Source organism: Columba livia, chromosome 1 (assembly GCF_036013475.1).
Source record: "Columba livia isolate bColLiv1 breed racing homer chromosome 1, bColLiv1.pat.W.v2, whole genome shotgun sequence".
Taxonomy (NCBI): Eukaryota; Metazoa; Chordata; class Aves; order Columbiformes; family Columbidae; genus Columba; species Columba livia.
Window position 1 is genome coordinate 51,408,208 of NC_088602.1, and position 13,186 is coordinate 51,421,393.

Sequence of the window (13,186 nt, forward strand, 5' to 3'; positions counted from 1 at the left end):
AAAGACTGGGACAGGGCAGTGATGGGGAATTACATAATAGGAAGCTATGTAAACTTGTAAGCATTTTCTGGGAGGCTCAGGATACAACTGACATCACACAGAGATGAAGTCAAATTTATTATTTCTTGCCTGCAGGAGGAACATAATTTTCTAAATTCTGAAAGCTTTATATTTACCAAAAGGAGTCAAAGACTTTGTAACTATATAATTTATTTGTATGATATTAGCATACAGTGGGCAGACCCACCACACTTATTCTCAGAAAGGCCATTTTAGTAATCTTAATTTTTTAAGTAGCTAGCTTACTCTTTGTCCACACCAAATTCTACACAAAAACTCCATCTGAATTTTAAAGCCATGCACATGTTGTCAGTGAATGCACCTATAAATATTTTTACATACCAGGTCTTGTTAGTTAAACGATGAAAGATATCAGGTTTTCCTAAATGCCATCACAATAATATCAAGTAGTAATTGTCAGCTGAATAAACAGGATTCTAAGTATTCCACATCTTCCTGTGATTTTTTAATGCAATTTGCTTTCTGTCTTAAAAAATCTTTATTAAAAACAAAATAAAAGCAAAGCCACATACGACTTGAGTATAATTTAAAATATTTTTTTAATGAAAAGAGGGATTTTAATTTAAAAATTCTTAGAAAGTTCCCTTTTTTCCTCCTTATCATGACATCCCTTTTTTTGGATATTCATCTGCTTTCCAAATACAAACATACTTTGTCCATTACTTACTTATGAACATATTTATTTTTATTGTTTGGAAGTGTGATTCTCCATTGAATTTGAAGATCTCAGGAACAACAGTTGAACCTGGTTTAGGACACCTCACACCTCACGCACTTTCTTCAGATTCTTAGAGTTTTATTAATTTTTTTTAAACATTCAGATTTCTTCAATGTTTTCCTAACCCATATAGTTTCCAGACACCTTCTAGAAATATTGTATCCAGTATGTTTTTGTTTTGTTTTTGTTTTGTTTTTTTTGTTGTTGTTGTTTTGTTTTTTGTTTGTTTGTTTGGGTTTGTTGTTGTTGTTTTTTGTTGGGGAGAGACAGTAGATTTACAAGTTAATAACACATTTTTAGTAATTCATTAAAATGCGTACAGTTTCTATGTGAACAGACTGATATAGAATGACTCAGGTCAGGTTTTAACAGAATTGACGAGAGTTCAATGTGGGAATACTGGGTAAGTTAGCTGCTAGAGATGCTAGACCACACCATTCGGGGACATACGATATAGCTTATTTATTTGGTAGGATGCGTATAGCAGGCATACAGCAATCACTGTTGTTTTTGAAAGACAGTGATTGCTACCCACCTGTCATACCCATCCTACAAACTGCATCTCCAGTTCCATGTGTCCAGCTGAAACCAGTTAAAAGCAAGTGATCCAGTGGAACAAGACATTCACTGCAACTGATCCATGGCCAAAGCTCAATCCCTATAGGCTAGACATCCCTCTCCTTGGGTTTCAGCTTCTGCAAGACTTCTGCACTGAATACTGTATATTGTATCATGGTCTTATCCGCGGGGACTATTCTTTTAATTATTTAGTGCTTCCTATCACTATGAACCACTAATGGCTTTGCTATTCTCATGAGTCTTGGCCGATCTCTTTGACTTTCTCTATCCCAGAGGCCAAATAGTGGTTACAACTCCAGTTTCTGTCACTCTCTAGGTTGCCAAGCGAGTGTGTTGTGAAAAAAAAAATCTTATATTACTTATCCAGATTATACTGAGTTAGCCTAGTCATTTCAAGCTGGGCAGATGTAGTCAGGTCTCCTTTATCTGGGTAGGACTGCTGGGTAGGCTATATTCCAGTATAACAGTTAATAAATTATCATTAATTATAATTAAGTATATTAATTATACAAAAGTTCCAATAAAAGTTCAGAAATTTTAGAATGCTGTATGACAATATGCATGTCTTATGGAAGACATTCAGCACTTGACAGGTTTTTCTGTATGAACACGACAAAAATTTGCATAAAAATCCTGTGTCTGGTAAAATAAGAGAGTTTTTCTGTTGATCTAGAAAAGTCCATAATTTCATCATAGTCATTTGCACTGAACATCTATATTACCCTTAAGATTTTGGGATTTCATAATTCCCTTTTGACTTTTTTTCTGTGTTTATACAGAGAAGAAATTATCCATTATATTCAGATATTGATTCACTGGAGACTTAGTCTGTGCTAGTTTCTGATTTTGTAGACAGCAAGGTAATAAGAAAGTACGTTTTTCAATACACAAGTGATGAGCCTGAGTTCTTGCCGTTGTTTTATAAGTGGATAAGAAGTTATGAAATATAAATTAACAAATTCAGAGGATCACAGCCAGATAACTCTCTGCCTCCCAGGTTCATTGCATATAAGTTATTCATGCAAACAAATCCTCACTTTGTGAAGAGAGCAGGTTTTGTGAGATACTTACCATCAACATAGGTCAATCAAGCCACAATTAGCTCTAATTAGCAATCCCACAGGCTACTAAAATTGTTTACCTTCTGTTGAGATATGCACAAAAATGCATTTAATTTTTTCCCACTTGTGAAAACATCAAAGAAAAGTATTTCCTGTCTGAACCTTAAAACCAGTAAGAAATGAGGACAAACACACTATTGATATCAGCAGAAGTTAGGAAACCACTTGCATTACTACTTGCAGCATTGTAGCTAGCTGAGGGAGTATATAGTGTTGTTCCTATTGGGCTATAAACAAAGGGTCCCAAATAAATGTTGGTTTTTTTAATATAAAATTTCACAAGAACAGATAGAGGGACTGACAGATCTCTGCATCTCTTACAAGTTCTATAGCTGTATCAATTCTTATCTTGATACCTGAGCAGCGGAAGAACAATAATAAGCTTTTGTTCTTATTTAAGTATATAAATGAATTGCCTTCTTTTCAAAAGGAAGAGAGTCAATGTCTTGATCTTGTTCATTTTTGAAAAAGCTAACATATAATAGCAAATTCAAATAAGAAAAGGACCTACAGAAATTAATAGTTTTCTCATCTCAGTTTTTGAAATTGCTTGTAATTATATCATCTACAGAGAAGAAAGCAAGCTCCACAGAAAGCAGTAAGCATGAGTTTCAGAACTTAGAAGCTACTTTGCATTGGAATTGACTTTAGAAAAAAAAAAAAAAGAGCATTAAATTCTTAATTGGATCTAGAGGTAATTACTGCAATAACAGTTGTTTCAGCTGAACATAATTCCTTGTTCTCATTGGACTTGTCTAGCTAAGGACAAAAAAGATCCAACAAGGATGTAGTCCACAACAAAGTTTCTGTCCTAAAATGACGCAGCATGCCACAGGCATTTTTCTCATTTTATCTGACCTGCTAAATGAGATTAGATGCTAGTGGCAAGAAAGAAGGATATTTTTAAAATCATTACTTATAAACATCAAACCACTTAAATAAATCCAGAGGAGTATTATTTATTTAAGTTACTTGAATGCATCCAAAGGAAGGCAACAAAGCTGTTGAAAGGACTGGAAGGAATGTCTTATGAGGCGCAGCTGAGGATTTTGGGCTTGTATAGTTTGGAGACAAAGAGGCTGAGTGGTCAGCTCATTGCTCCCTAAGGCGTCCTGGGGAGGGGCAGTGGGGAGGGAGGTGCTGATCTCCCTGGTACCCAGTGATAGGACCCATGGGAAGGGTTCAAAGCTAGGTCAGGGAAGGTTCAGACTGGACATTAGGAAGCATTTCTTTACCAAGAGGGTGGTCAAACAATGGAACAGGCTTCCTAGTGAAGTGATTGATGCCCCAAGACTGTCAATTTTTGAGAGGACAATGCCTTTAATTATACACTTTAACTTTTGTTCAGCTGTGAGGTGTTCAGGCCGTTGAACTAGATGGTCATTGTAGGTTTCTCTTAACTGAGATAGTCGTATTCTATTCTATTCTATTTTAACTTTTTTTTTTCAGGTAAGTTTACAGTCACCCAGTCCATATTCTTGAAAACAGATTAGATTCACCAGAAACTATATTATTTTTAATAATTATTTTAATCCAAATAAATTATAAGTGCAATGAAAACTGCTAGCAATCCATCATAGCTGAGTTAGGAAACTGTAATATGAATTAAGCTTGTTATTTGCCTTTCAGTATTTCAATAATAAAAAGGTATATGACTGATTCTTCATTACATATTGCTCTTCAAGAATGGGTTTTAAATTATTATTGTTTATTATAATTATTAGAGAAACAAATATGCATAAACAAATTCACCAATATTTCGACCATCTGAATATGCATGTAGAATACAATATTGAAGTGACTACATTTCATTTTATCCTTTCCATAACAATATATTAGCTGGTTTGGCACTTCTTCACAGATCTGTTAGACTTCATCTAATATGATGTATGAATATTTTTTAATTAAAATAATATAATCCAAAGGATTCTAATCCCTTATACCTCTGACATAAATGAAATTATCCATAGTCATCTGCCACATAGTGTATTAACCTGTTTCTCTAAATGTATGCTCACCAGGAAACTGCAATCATGTTAATGTATTTCATCCAGCCTCTCTGAAGCTGCACAGGAGAAGAGATGGGTTTTATAATGACACCATGAGATTAAAAGATAGGAGCTATAGCAGACCAAGGAGGAAAACAAAACAAACGAAAAAAACATTCTGAATCAAGTAGTCCTAAATCAAACAGACTGACAGCTGACTACATGGAAGAAGTTCTAGGTCAGGATTTTCTGGTTATCATAGCTCAGGCAATATAGTACAAGAAAAGAAACAGTCGAACCAGAATAGTTTAGGCTTTCAAAGGTGAATCCTTAATGATTAATTTTACACAGAAGCTCACAGGAAGTTAATGAAACTCAAAGGTGTCCACTGCTGACATAAGAGTGCAAATCCTGCTGTTTGGACTGCTGACTGAAGTGAAATGCAATGTTATTATTTTGGTATATATTTATTTCACTGTAGGGTTTGTGCTGGTGAAAACTACAGAGCTCAAAGTAATTATGATCTTAAAGCATTATAATTTCAAATTTATCATCAAAATCACTGTTTTGCTCACTGTCTTTACAAGCTAGATTTTTGGGGTATAGACAGTAAGAACATTTATGAAATTTCTCCTTCTCTCAAAAAAAAAAAAAAAAAGTCCTGGAAAGATTTTGCACTGTGTTTTACTTTATAAGTAGGCTTGAATTCTTTGTATTAAATGTTGTATGTTTCACAGAATGAAAGTGAATTGCACAGAATCTCTTCTTCCTTGTATAAACCCACTATTTTTAAAGATACTGTAAAATGCACTTGCTAAACACTGATCAAAGCCTCTGCATTACAGATAAGGAAGTTATCATCACTCTCCTTTTGTGATTTTGAAACAAATAAAGAAAACATGACTATTCAAAGCTATGACTATTGTCACAGACAAATGATGTTCCGACTTCACAAATATTGAATCCTACCTTAATTCTGAGATCTGCAAGTTAAAACGGGTCTAAATAAATTCCAGATCATTAGCACCAATAGGAAGGAAGGTGGGGAAGATTATTTATTTTCAGCTGAATGAAAGACTTAGGCCTGTCTCCAGAAATAAGGAAAGGACAGAGTAAAAACCCCAGAATTCTCACCCTATTTTTTTTCACAACTAATTTTCTTCCAATGTCCCCCCTCTCTTTCCGCCAATAGAGACTGTCATGCTGAGATTAATTTTGGTACGAATATATATTTTTTCAATATTCTTTCTTAGGAAGCTCAATTATAAATTTAAATCTGGTAATTTAATTAGAAAATGTTAATGTATACAATATAATTAGAACTACTGCCTATGCTCTGTACTTTAATTCTGAATTTTAAATATATAGCTTATTTGCTTACCATAGAATAAGCTGTTGAGGTAACTTCACTTTATATCTTTTGAAAGGAGCTCTGAAAATACAGTTTCAAAATATAATAAAAAGCTGAATTTAACATATTCAGAAAGTTCAGCTGAACTGTTTTACAACTAAATTGTGAAGCTGGTTAATCTAACAAGAAATCCTTACTGATTGTGAGAGTAAGGAAATGAGGGTGCTGGGTGGAAAATGCAAATACTGGGGCAATGGCAAGATTTTCATCAAAACTCAGTCTTGAGAGTTAAGGGCAGGAAGGAGTTATGGACATCATTGTAATAATGAAAAACACTGGTTTAGTATGTATTTTGTCACATTGGTCTAGAATTTTTTTAAGAGTTAAATGTAATTTTAATCATTTTCCTTTTCACTAAATGGAACACAGTTAAATAGATTTGAATAGCAATTTAAGACATAGTTTTAAATATATCTTATGTATGTCATATTTCAACCCTGTATGATGGTTGAGGTGTTAAATACTGAAAATGGGCATAAAATTGAAACACTGAAAGATGGGGAACTCCAGCAGTGCTACTGAGTGTAGTTACAGCATAATAATTTACAAATGAAATACAGAACATGGCTATGTTTCTTCTTACTGTCAGCTTAGCATGATTTATCTCAAATGGTAATTGCAAGTATTGTATTATAATTCTGCTACAGAGCTTACAGGGTACCATTGCAATTTCAGTATACGCCAATAGCCAGTAAAATTCATTAATGTTATCTTTACAGTGAATAAATTATTACTGCTCAATATTTCCAGTTATTTAATACACTTTATGAAATTTGGATTTATTTTATTTTTTATTTGTTACTATGATATAGCTTTTTCCTACTGTTTTGAAATAGTAAGCATTAATCCTTCTAAAGAGAAGATACTGTTTTTGTGGAATACTACCATGATTTACTTTCACTGAGAAAAAAAAATGTAGACTTTCTTCCACCCACGAGACTCCTTCATTCTTCATCTGAAGAATGCTGATGCCTTTATAATCCTTAATTACAGTGTTACAATAGGTAAATCTACAGATTGTAGCCAGAGATAAGAAAATCTTTTTCTCCTCACAAATCATCTTGATCTGGCCACTTAAAATAATGGAGTTTTGCATCCCTGGAGCAGAAAAAAATCTGGTGGTGCTACTAAGAAAAAATAAAATGTATTAATTTCTTTAAACAACTCACTTGAATCAGCTAATATATACTCCAAGGAGAAGACAAGCCAAGTAATGCCATATTCTCCCTTGATGCTACAAAGAGTTCTATAATATATGTTCTTTGGCAAGATTTCACAAAATATTGTGATGGAAATGAGGAAAAAGAGAATTATATGCAAAGAATAGTTATTCAGCAACTGTTCTAGTTGACTAAAGTCAGGCAGATGCCAAGGAACATAAATTGTAGATTTGTACTGCTGTCCATACTCTGTTAATGATGAATTCACTCCCTGTTTGTAGAAGGAAACGAGGTCATCACTTCAACATGTTCCTGTGTGTTCTTTGAACTGATCACCCTTGGTGATTAACAGCTGAGCAGCTCCAAAGCTTGCTATCCAATTGTAGCTTAAATGTAAATTTTGTGGGGGAATTTGTTTAAGTTTTGAATACTACTACACTTTCTAATTTTGTTGCCACAAGGGATATTTGAATCTTTCTGCTCTGCAGAGTTTGTCTTCATAGTATTTTTTGTGTATTGAAGCAGGAAGGGTAAGAACTCTTATGACAGAACACCCTTTCAGATTAGCCATTATATAGACACGAAAGATCTCATCTAGTTTTTGACTTTTAATCTGTTTATCCAAAAGAGTAAAATTTCTTGAACTGTCTTCCTAACACTATGCATAGGAAGCATTCTTAAGCATTCGTTATGAGCAGAGTTTTTTTAGTTTCTTGCCCACATTCTCCAAAATGTCAGGTTTTGCAAGTAAATGAACTTCTGAGTTTTTGACTTTTGCATGGAATGACAAATCTTCAGTGTCCTTTGAATGTAATTACTGGATGGGTTGGTAGCATAAGATAATACTCCCGTTTTACTAACATGAATTGTAGATGATAAGAAAATTCCTCCTCAGAGAATTTCTTTCAAAATTACTTTCAGTTCATTCATTACACAGGTTCTTTCTTCAGGAGGTATGTATGACAGCTGATCCCCAAAATCTCCCAAATACTTCTTATTTCATTTTGATAATATTAGATTCAGAAAGGGACAATAATTGTTTCAGTTAACTCTAATTAGATTTCAAATCTTAATTATAGCCTATGGTGCACATCACTGTCTCTCGGACAAACAAGGCATATGTATACTGCTGTTTTGAAAACTCATTACCAATCTATTTTTTCCTGTTTACTGATATAATAGTTACTGTGACCACCTTTCTGATTTTTAAGTTTTAATTTTTCTGATATTTATAATGAAAAGCATGCATGCCATCTGGATGTTTTCATGTCATCCTTGAAGCTGAATCAATGCCATTTGCTTAGAACAGTTGCCTCAGCACACTGACAATACTTCACAGATCACTTGAAATGTGAATGGTAGAAGTGTAGGAAATGACAGCTTTGCATCCTGTTGCTCAGCTGCTCCAGACTTTTGAGCACATCCTGTCTGATTTGTCATTCAGATTTATTTTTTTTTTTTAATAGAAATAAGATATTTTCTGAATTTAATGGGAATATTTGTTGCACAAGTACTGTTTGTAAAGAAAAGTGACAATTGGGGATGGGCGGTTAGGCAAAACTCCTGCTGACTGTAATGACAGTGCCTAAGTGAGGACTTCTGAATATAGCTTTAATAATTTGCTTGTTTCTCCATTACGGTTCTTTGCAAAATGGCTTAAATGTTGAGCATAACACATAAAAATATATATTAGAAATTAATATCTGCCGCTTGCCAAAATACATTTAGCAGTACTCACAGACACTGAAAACAGAAATAGTGATATGCAAAATTATTTTTTTATTAATATTTATGTATATGTGATGAGTTAATGTTTTAAAATGTACTACAAGAGAATACATAATTTTCATATTTTTCTCTGTTTTCTCTTGGACTCTCAGGTAGAATCCACAAATCAGTGCAGTAATCAAGAAGTCAAGGTATTTTACTAGACCCACAGCTTAGTAGCAAGTGTTATATTTTGAAAATAATAATTTAATCTCTCTTCTACGAGGCCAATAAACTAATCAGCTGGTCTTCATCTGTGAATGTCATATTACTGGTTTGCCTTTGTGAAGAATAGAGGTTATCTGAAAAATTAATCATCCATAGAACAGGATTTGTCCATTAATAACAGTATCACATTTTGATGAGGTTACAGACTTTATGTACTACTGAAACTGCTGATAAGCGAGGCCATTCAAAGGACATAATTCTTGAGTTTCATTTAGGGAAGTGGCACTCAACCTTTAACAGCTGAGGAGCACTGGGCTACTTAGGCAGGCTTCGCTGTGGATTCTCTCACACTTTCAAGTTCTCATGCCCAGTCTACTCCTTTGTGCTTTTGTCTCCTCTCACACAAGAGACACTGTACATACTGCAAGGCGTTTTTCCAGAGACCTGTATGCTACTAGCGGAGCTGTATCAATCCAAATCTTCGTTTCATTTTTCTTCTTTTTTTTTTTTTTTTTTTTTTTTTCTTATTGATGATTATCCAGCCTCTAAAACTCTGCTATAAACATGAAACTGTTTCCTGAATGAAAGTACCTTAAGTCTATTAAGCAGCTGCCTGTTGGTGAGGCTACACCTGGAGTAGTGTGTCCAGTAGTGGGGTCCTCAGTACAAGAGAGAAATGGGTGTACTGGAGTCCAGTGAAGGACCATGAAGATTACTAAGGCAATGGATCATCTCTCCTGTGAAGAAAGTCTGAGGGAGCTGAGATTGTTCAGCCTAGAGAAGAGAAGGCTCAAGGGGTTCTCAACAATATATATAAATACCTAAAGGGAGGGTGCAAAGAAGATCATAGCTTATCCCTCTGAATGACATCCCATCCCTCAGGCATGTGAACTGGACCACTCAGCTTGGTGTCATCTCCAAATTTGCTGAAGGTACACTCGATCCCACTGGCTATGTAATTGATGAAAGTATTAAAGAGTACTGATCCCAAAAATGGAGCCAGTTTCTTTTCAATGATACCCAGTGGCAATGGGAAACAACTAAAATACGGGAAGTTCCCTATGAACATCAAGAAATACTTTTTCATTGTGAGGGTGACTGACCACTGATACAGGATGCTCAAACATTTTGTGGAGTCTCCCTCCTTGGAAATATCTAAAAGCTGTATGGACATGGTCCTGGGTAATTGACTGTAGGTGGACCTGGCTGGGGATATTGGACCAGATGATCTCCAGAAGTTCCTTCCAACCTCAGCTGTTCTGTGATTGTGTGATTCTGTGATTCATGGCTGCCCATTCTTCCCTTTCAAATGCTGTGTTGTGGTTTAACCCTTGCCAGCAACTAAGCACCACACAGCTGCTCACTCAGTCTTCCTGGTGGGATGCGGGAGAGAATAGGGATTATTTTTTCATGTATACATTCCTACTAGCCTCTGATCCTTTCTCAAACTCTTCAGTTCATATTCAGACCTAGCAGAAAGTCACTCTTCCAACAAAATTATTCTCTGTCACAACCATGGGTGTTCTCAAATCTTCAGAGCACAAATTTTGCCTTTAGGTGATGCCCAGTTCTATTCCAATCTGTTTTGAGTGTATTCTTGCTTCTGCATGTCTTCCATTCCCTTTTGTAACAATGAAAATTGGCAGTATTATATCACATCTGAACTGGTTCTTGTATTCTTCTAAAGGAAAGTTTTCTTTAGGCAGCATCCTCATGCAGACCTCATGAACACCTGCGGAGCAGGTAAATGCCAGTTAGCACACAGAAACAATTGTATAGGATGAACTGTACTTGGAATAATGGTCTAGAGAGGTGTTTTTGTGTGACAGCTGGATCACAAAACTTCACATAGGAAGGCTGACCAAGGAGAATAACTTAAATGAGGTTTTGGTACAATATACTGTCAGAACTATTTTCAGCCCTGTTTTTAAGTGTGAATGTGAGGACGTAGGAGGGAACTGCTGTCAAATCTGTTAAGGTTTCTACCTCACTATTGCCAGTTATCTGTCTATCTAGAAAGACTCTACATAAACAGTGCTCACACACACAAACTATACTATGTAAATATACTACATATTTTCACCTATTACATACACAGGAGATAAAACCTACAAGCTAAGGCTTGTAGGCTTTGTTTAAGATTAAAATAAGTTTAAATGGTGTGATGGTTAAAAGGGGAAGGTCCCTGTATCTCTACCATTTTGTAATCCAGAGAGTACTACTCTAGTCTTACCTTTATTACTTCATTACCTGCTTGAAAAGTTTAAAAAAATGATGCATTCTGTGTCCCCTTCTGTTTTCTTATCAAAAGAGTAACTAAAGTTTTTTGAAACACCAAAGAAAACAGCAAGCTGTTTACAAGTTACATCACTCAATAGAGTGTAAAAATTTCAAAACAATTATTTTAATTTCCTTTTGAATCACAGCCAAACAAATTTCTTGGTTCTTGATCTCCTCTGGGCCCCTTCTGGTGACCCTCAGACCTCAAGTATAATTATTTTTCTCCCTCTTTTTATGTAGTTCAAAGTGCTTGGAATAGCATGAAGTAGTGTAACAGCTCAGTAGAATTAACATCTACATTGCATGCCTGAGATGTAGCATAAGAGCATGTGGGAATGTTTGAGGGTGCAAAGCTTGCCAGAAGAATGGAGAGAACTGCGGAGGGTAAACTAAAGTTGATGTAATCATATAAATAACTACTCTTTTGGTGCAGCCCTTGAGCAAAAACTATTCTTGTAACCATATTAAAACAAACTTGGACTTTCAAAGAGATGCTTGGAAAAATCTCAAACACAGGCTGAGTGAGGAAATAAACATTACAGGGTCTAGCATTTAAGCTTTCTCTGACTGTCTAAAAGCATCATAAATATGCCACAAATGTTGATAATGTTTTTTTAAGGTTCAGATGAAGAAAAGGTTAGTAAGACTTTTTTTTTTTTTTCCTTTGAAACTGAAATGTTATGTCAAGCACAAATAACCACAGATGGTGGATTAATTTACTTTTACTTTAATTCTTCTACTATCTGAAAATACAGCAGCAACTCCTAAGTGTTTCCTTTATAATCAGTGAAAAGGAAAATTCTTGTCACTTAACTTCCTGAGTAATCTTAGAAACCTCTAAGTGTAAAAATGTATCTTTTTCTACTGAGTAAAAATGAAGCACGGACTTCTGGATTCCTTCAAAAACCCAAAGTACATTGTAAACAATCCCATTCTTACAGGATAGTATGGCTGACCAAGAATGTAGAATAGCTTAGTGCCTTTGCAGTAATAAAGGCATACATATCTGACCTCCCACTAGGTGGTCCATGTAGGTAGGTGTCAGCCCTAACAGCTACATCCTTTATTTAAAGCTGCTACTAACATGGCATATATTAATAAATGAATTCAAGAATTTCAAATTCCACAGGACAGAAGTTTCTGGCTGCCAATGCACTTGTGGCTAATATTTCCCTAATAAAGAAAATTATTAAATTCAAATAAAATTATGCATATTATTTCCAAAATGTAATGCTATTCAATTAATATTAAAAGTTTCACCAAAAACAAATATTGATTGTAAAGCTTAAGAAAACTCTCATTACACATATAGACTGTCTTTGATTTCAAAACTATGCAATATATCATAACAATTGTTTATACTGCTGTCTAGTGTACTTGAAACATCATTGCCATACCTTGCATAGCTTTAACAATTAGAAGTCCGAATATGTTATTTTTAGATGTTATATTTTGAAAATAAATAATAAAAAATCTGACAATTTTGTTATCAAATTACTGCAAAATAGAGTTCTTTAACCTTTTCAAATATTTATTAGAACATCTGGGACTTCTCATATCATTTTTTTTTTTGCAATTAGTATGTATAAATAAAAGGGAAAATAAATTTGATAAGGAAGTATTTCTCACAATTAAACACCTTGTGGGAATTCAAACTTACCCTCATTTTCAGAGGCAACATTCCCACATAATTGTGTTTTATGCACTCTTTATTATAGATACCTGCACAGAAGAGAAGAGGTATTTAAAAAATAAGCAGATGCAAATCTCTCAGTGCCATTGAGAGAGAGCAGGTTAGACAGTTACCTTTAAAAATCTGTTTCATATTTCTGTACATTCAGGTTGCCTTTTTATAAAGATTAGCCTTTTTTAAAAGGTATGTGTCTATGATTTTTTAAACTAATTGACATCAC

The 13,186-nt window shown here is 34.5% G+C and overlaps 1 long non-coding RNA gene across 4 annotated transcripts in view; it reads right to left on the minus strand.

Moving 5' to 3' along the window:
- The window catches only part of LOC110361215 (uncharacterized), a 122,155-nt gene that overhangs the window by 76,592 nt on the left and 32,377 nt on the right, over positions 1–13,186 (minus strand). For 2 of the 4 annotated variants that reach the window (XR_010471330.1, XR_010471328.1), the window contains 2 exons: positions 12,934–12,995; positions 1,036–10,725 (listed from right to left, as the gene is read on the minus strand). The exons of the other annotated variants lie outside the window; for them this stretch is intronic. This is a non-coding gene — a long non-coding RNA (uncharacterized LOC110361215). Of the gene's footprint in view, positions 1–1,035; positions 10,726–12,933; positions 12,996–13,186 lie in introns of those variants that run through there. 4 annotated transcript variants of the gene reach the window in all.